The sequence below is a fragment of the Saccostrea echinata genome, unplaced genomic scaffold, assembly GCF_033153115.1.
Source record: "Saccostrea echinata isolate AGI-Se365-2 ecotype Australia unplaced genomic scaffold, CSIRO_AGI_Sech_v1 ptg000054l, whole genome shotgun sequence".
Classification (NCBI taxonomy): Eukaryota; Metazoa; Mollusca; class Bivalvia; order Ostreida; family Ostreidae; genus Saccostrea; species Saccostrea echinata.
Genome location: NW_026889803.1, coordinates 68,977,574 through 68,985,000, shown reverse-complemented (window position 1 = coordinate 68,985,000; position 7,427 = coordinate 68,977,574). Strand labels below are relative to the sequence as shown.

Here is a 7,427-nt window from a genome sequence, read left to right as displayed (position 1 = left end):
CTGGTAGTAGTATTTTCAGTCCATTCCGTAAAATTTTCCCATTTTAATTCCAGAAACGCTTCCAAACACCAATTCTGTATATCGAAATTCCCAAAGTCCTGGCCATTTAAATCAGATTGACTTAGTTCGTACATCTGAACTGCCTGACTCAACTGAAAATCATCCTCGTCGTAGGCTTGCTGAAAAATGGCATTTAATTCCAATTCGTTATTCTGAACTCCTTCTCCCATCTTCGTCAAATCATAGAACAAATGAATTGATTATCTCAAAAATTGGTCACATGGTACAGTGCTAAGAAAATTACCAAATTTGGAAAATCGTTACTTGGATACCAAAACCCTTCACGTTAAGACTATCACGTGGTTCTGTTTCAAAGTCTTTATTAGTTGTTGCTAGGGGTGAAACGATACACCTCCTTCACGGTTCGATACGTATTGTATAATATTGTCTCGGTTCGGTTATTTTCGATACGATACATTTTGACAGAAGGAAACAAATTCAACATTGTTTTATGCTTTCTTTTTCTAAATCTAGTCACATATTTTACGAATTTTATTTGCAAATTGACTAGAAGAAATTGATTAAAATTATTTGACTGCCAAAAATTATTTTACAAGCTATCAGTCATCAAAAATTTACGTTTTCTATACTTATTGATACTGAGTAACGTGTTTTTCCTTGTGCCAAACCCGACTGAATAACGATCCCGACCGAAAAATGAAACGAACCGAAAATTAGAGATTTTGCACCGTGTATCAAACCGAGAAAAAATACTGCGGTGAATCGATACCGCGGTGAACCGTTTCACCCCCAGTTGTTGCAAAGACAATACCAAATATGGGGAAAGGTCAAATGAAGGGTCAAGGGATAAATCAGCTACATGATTGACAGCTCGATGATGCATACAAAATATCGTTTCGTTATTGAAAACTGGAAGGCTAACGCCTCCTCGCGTGCAATAACTCAACGATATTTTGTATGCATCATCTCGTGTCATCATGTAACTATTACATAAAAGTCAGTACCAAAAAATCTTCATTACACACCATGTCTGATAAGCAATCTAACGAAGGACTCGGTAGCCAACCCGGGGGGATAGTTATATTATCTGACAGTGGTGTAAAAAGAGAACTAAGTTCATACAATTGAAACAAAGTTTCAGACTATTACAGAAGTCGAAAAAGGTACAGAATTATAAACACGCTTTTATCTGTTGATAAATATTATAAATTATAGTGCTTTGTTTATGCTCATTGGCAATTTTAATAAATTATTGTAGAACGATAATTCCTGTTTCCATCTTAATCCTTATTACAGTGATCAGTTTATCATTTACACATATCCAGGTATCAGAAATCCTGAAACAAGCATGAATATCGCTATGAAAGCGATTGAAATTTGTAAAATGTAAATATTGCAGTATTAAATAAAATAATATATGCATTATAAGTGTATATGCCAATGTATTTTTAAAAAGATAATTACTAAGTATGAACTGAAACCTTTACCGCTTAAATTATGCACGTGGGGGGAGGGTGGGGGGGGGGGGGGTAATTCCCTGTTAATAGAACATGAAACATTGCAATATTGGTACCAAATTCATCAACTTCGATATCTTGAACACTCGGATATCTCAAAGTTTTTCCTCAGTCCCGCCAAGTTCGAGATATCGAAATTTATCTGTATATTGTTCCTTTTGACGCATTGCACATGCATGCACATGCATGGACGTTCAAGATGACCACATCATCTTGTCTACACTTTAATTATATTTCTATATATTCTGAGTATGAAAGCATTTCATCAAAAAGTATATTAACAAGAGGCCCATGGGCCACATCGCTCACCTGAGTAACTTCGGCCATGCTGTTCTTTATCAGATTTCCCCCCTTTTAATATACCTATTGTGGCTCCGCCCTACCCCCAGGGGTCATGATTTGAACAATTTAGAATCTACACTACTTCAGGATGCTTCCAAATATGTCTTAGCTTTATTGGTCCAGTGGTTCTTGAAAAGAAGATTTTTAAAGATTTTTCTTATATATTTCAATGTAAAACTTGGATTCCCTATTGTGGCCCGCCCTACCCCCGGGGGTCAAGATTTGAACAATTTATAATCTACACTACCCCAGGATGCTTCAATATAAGTTTCAGCTTTTCTGGCCCAGTGGTTCTTGAGAAGAAGATTTTTCTTTTGTATTTCAATGTAAAACTTGAATTCCCTATTATGGCCCCGCCCTACCCCCAGGGGGTCATGATTTAAACAATTTAGAATCTACACTACCCCAGGATGCTTCAATATAAGTATCAGCTTTTCTGGCTCAGTGGTTATTGAGAAGAAGATTTTTAAAGATTTTTCTTATATATTTCAATGTAAAACTTGGATTCCCTATTGTGGCCCGCCCTACCCCCGGGGGTCAAGATTTGAACAATTTAGAATCTACCTACCCCAGGATGCTTTCATATAAGTTTCAGTATTTCTGGCCCAGTTGTTCTTGAGAAGAAGATTTTTAAAGATTTTTTTTATGTATTTCAAAGTAAAACTTGGATTCCCTATTGTGGCCCCGCCCTACCCCCGGGGGTCATGATTTAAACAATTTAGATTCTACACTACCCCAGGATGCTTCAGTATAAGTTTCAGCTTTTCTGGCCCAGTGGTTTTGAGAAGAAGATTTTTCTTATGTATTTCAATGTAAAACTTGGATTCCCTATTGGGGCCCCGCCCTACCCCCGGGGGTCATGATTTTAACAATTTAGAATCTACACTACCCCAGGATGCTTCCATATAAGTTTCAGCTTTTCTGGCACAGTGTTTCTTGAGAAGAAGATTTTTTAAGATTTTTCCTATATATTTCAATGTAAAACTTGGATTCCCTATTGTGGCCCGGCCCTACCCCCGGGGCTCATGATTTGAACAATTTAGATTCTACACTACCCCAGGATGCTTCAATATAAGTTTTAGCTTTTCGGGCCCAGTGGTTCTTGAGAAGAAGATTTTTAAAGATTTTTTTATGTATTTCAATGTAAAACTTGGATTCCCTATTGTGGCCCCGCCCTACCCCCAGGGGTCATGATTTGAACAATTTAGAATCTACACTACCCCAGGACGCTTCCACATAAGTTTCAGCTTTTCTGGCTCAGTGGTTCTTGAGAAGAAGATTTTTAAAGATTTTTCCTATATATTTCAATGTTAAACTTGGATTCCCTATTGTGGCCCCGCCCTACCCCCAGGGGTCATGATTTGAACAATTTACAATCTACACTACCCCAGGATGCTTCCAAATAAGTTTCAGCTTTTCTGGCTCAGTGGTTCTTGAGAAGAAGATTTTTAAAGATTTTTCTTATGTATTTCAATGTAAAACTTGGATTCCCTATTGTGGCCCCGCCCTACCCCCGGGGGTCATGATTTTAACAATTTAGAATCTACACTATCCCAGGATGCTTCCACATAAGTTTCAGCTTTTCTGGCCCAGTGGTTCTTGAGAAGAAGATTTTTTAATGACCCCACCCTATTTTTGTCTTTTCTTGATTATCTCCCCTTGTAAGGGGACTTGGCCCTTTATTTTAACAATTTTCACTCCTCTTTACCCAAGGATACTTTGTACCAAGTTTGGTTAAAATTGACCCAGTGGTTCTTGAGAAGAAGTTGAATATGTGAAAAGTTTACAGACGGACGGACAGACGGACGGACGGACGACGGACAACGGGTGATCAGAAAAGCTCACTTGAGCTTTCAGCTCAGGTGAGCTAAAAATTAAAAGTTACGGCTATATCATTTATATTGGTCACTTAAGCACTGCACATAAGCACAGGTGCATGTATGTACATGATGACTAAATCATCCTGTCTACACTTTTAATATGTTTCTATATTCTGAGGAAGAAAGCATTTCATCAAAAAGTATAAAAATTGTAGCTATGTCAAGTCTCCTGATCACTGCAGTGTTGCATGTACAAGCATGTGCATAATGACCATATCATCTTGTTTACACTTTTAATCTATTTTTATATTCCGAGTTTCAAAGCATTTCATCAACAAGAAGCCCAAGGGCCTTAACGGTTACCTGAGTATAATACAACAATTTAGAGGATCCATAAAGTATCAAATAAACTGATAGAAGAAGCTTTGTTGCCCAAAAGCAAGAGAAATAGGATGATCAGGATCAATGAAATAATTATCTAGTATTCAGTAACAACTCACAAATTCAATTCTAATCTATCCCCCATTTATCACTATCGCAATGCAGACAATTAACAAACTATTTAGTTCTTCTGTACCACCTTTAATCCCATATTGTGACCATCATAACCATACACTTAGTTTGTTTAAATAATACCCAGGAGCAGAGAAGATTTTCAAAGAAATAATGCACTTTCACTATATGATCTATATAGCCCCACCCTAGCGCCAGAACCCCTGACCCTGGGGCCATGAATTTCACAATTTTGGTAGAGGGCCCAATGCTTATTACAATCATGCCAACAGTTTGACTGCTTGGTGTCCAGGAGTAAAGAAGATTTTTAAAGATTGCATGAATTTTGGTGGTTTTAGCCCCACCCCTCAGGCCCCAGGGGGGCAGGGACCATGAAATTCACAATTTTTGTTCCCCTTCACCCATAGATGTTATATGCTAAAATTGGTTGAAATTGGTTTAGCTGTTTCGGAGAAGAAGTTGAAAATGTTCAAACGTTAATGCACGACGGACAATGCACGACGACGGACGAAAACAGATAGCAGTAGGTCACCTGAGTGTCTCACGACGACGGATGAAAACAGATAGCAATAGGTCACCTGAGTGTCTCACGACGACGGACGAAAACAGATAGCAATAGGTCACCTGAGTGTCTCACGACGACGGATGAAAACAGATAGCAATAGGTCACCTGAGTGTCTCACGACGACGGATGAAAACAGATAGCAATAGGTCACCTGAGTGTCTCACGACGACAGATGAAAACAGATAGCAATAGGTCACCTGAGTGTCTCACGACGACGGATGAAAACAGATAGCAATAGGTCACCTGAGTGTCTCACGACGACGGATGAAAACAGATAGCAATAGGTCACGTGAGTGTCTCAGGTGACCTAATAAAGTGTGCAAAAGGTGTCTGTATTACAACAGAGTTCATGACTGATGCAAAGAAAAAAGGTATTTTTTTTATTATATAATTTTAAAAAATGCTGTAAAAACATTAATATGTTTATTACATTTATGACTGAAGTAAAGAAAATATAATTGGAAATAAAATTTTGAAAATTATTTGTTTTTCTTTTAATTTTAATGTGTAGTAAAATTAGGTATAACATTGAATAAATAAAAATATTTCCTTGACTAAGGCCAGTTTTAATGAGAGAGTAAACAAGAGGCCCATGGGCCACATTGCTCACCTGAACACAATGGCTAGGAAAAAGCACAAGTCAATTCAGTATTGAAAAGTTTATATGGGGGAGGGGGGGGGGGGCTTGAATTTTAGACTACCTGAGGATGCTTCCATATCAATTTAACAAATGGCTTTGCTGTTCTTGAGTAGTAGATTTTTAAAGATTTTTTCCTATATATTCCTTGGTAAAAATTTGATACCCCAGTGTGGCCCCTCCCTACCCCCAGGGGTAATCAGTGAAACAAAATTTAATCTACACTACCCGATGATGCTTCCTTATCAATATGACTAAACATGGCTTTGCTGTTCTTTAGACAAAGATTTTTTTCCTTTATATTCCTATGTAAAACTTTGATCCCCCATTGTGGCCCCATCCTACCCCTAGGGGTCATGATTTGCAAAAATTTGAATCTACAATACCTGAGAATGCTTCCATTTCAATATGACTAAACATGACTTTGCTGTTCTTGAGAAGAAGATTTTTAAAGTTTTTTCCTATATTTCTATGTAAAACTTTGATCCCCCCTGGTGTCCCCACCCTACCCCAAGGGGTCATGATTTGAACAAATTTGAATCTATACTACCTGAGGATGCTTCCATATAAATATGACCAATCAGGGCTTTGCTGTTCTTGAGAAGAAGATTTTTAAAGATTTTTCCTATATATTTCTATGTAAAACTTTGATCCTCCATTGTGGCCCTGCCCTTCCCCCAGGGGTCATGATTTGAACAAACTTAAATATACACTACCTGAGGATGCTTCAATATAAATATGACCAATCAGGGCTTTGCTGTTCTCGAGAAGAAGATTTTTAAAGATTTTTCCTATATATTCCTATGTAAAACTTTGATCTCCCATTGTGGCCCCACCCTACCCCCAGGGGTCATGATTTGAACAAACTTGAATCTACACTACCTGAGGATGCTTCCATATAAATATGACCAATCATAGCTTTGCTGTTCTTAAGAAGAAAATTTTTAAAGATATTTTCCTATATATTTCTATGTAAAACTTTGATCCCCCATTGTGGCCCCACCATACCCCCGGGGGTCATGATTTGAACAAACTTGAATCTACACTACCTGAGGATGCTTCCATATAAATATGACCAATCATGGCTTTGCTGTTCTTAAGAAGAAGATTTTTAAAGATATTTTCCTATATATTTCTAGGTAAAAGTTTGATCCCCCATTGTGGCCCCACCCTACCCCCGGGGGTCATGATTTGAACAAACTTGAATCTACACTACCTGAGGATGTTTCCACTTAAGTTTCATCTTTCCTGGCCCAGTGGTTCTTGAGAAGAAGATTTTTAAATAATGCCATTATTTTTTCACTAATTCCTAATTATCTCCCCTTGAAAGTTTACAGACAGACGGACAGCTAGATGGACGACGGACAAAATGTGATCAAAAAAGCTAACTTTAGCTTTCAGCTCAGGTGAGCTAAAAACTTAGGGTCGGGTGCAAAAAAATAGGGTCGGTCGGGTAGCAGGAAACAAGACTATTATTTTTTTTGGCCTTAATTATCACTGACTATCTCCCCTTGAATCAGGGGGTGGCCCTTCATTTGAACAAACTTGAATGCTTTGTGGTAAGTTTGTTTGAAATTGGCCCAGAGGTTCTGGAGAAGAAGTTGAAAATGTGAAAAGTTTACAGACGGATCGACACACGGACAGCTAGACAGACTACAGACAAAATGTGATCAGAAAAGCTAACTTGAGCTTTCAGCTCAGGTGAGCTAAAAATGCCATAATTTTTCATTTCTGATCTTTTCTGCACAGCAGTTTTTTTTGTTTTTTTTTTACAGGATTACATTTTAATAAAACAAAAAGATTGTGATTCACTTTAACACAAGGTACACCATATGTATTACATATTTGTTTTTTAACCTGTATAGATTGACTTCACAGCCTTTAGTTAGTAAATTTTACATACTGACCTCTATAAAAATTGACAATTTAAAATATATTACAATTTATCATATATAAATTTAAATTGAAAAATGTTTAATTTTTATATGACAAAAACATACAACATCGTTCAT

At 37.3% G+C, this 7,427-nt stretch overlaps 1 pseudogene; it reads right to left on the bottom strand.

Moving 5' to 3' along the window:
• Positions 1-230, bottom strand: part of LOC133172152 (uncharacterized) — a 1,576-nt pseudogene extending 1,346 nt beyond the window's left edge.
• Between the last annotated feature and the right edge of the window lie 7,197 nt (positions 231-7,427).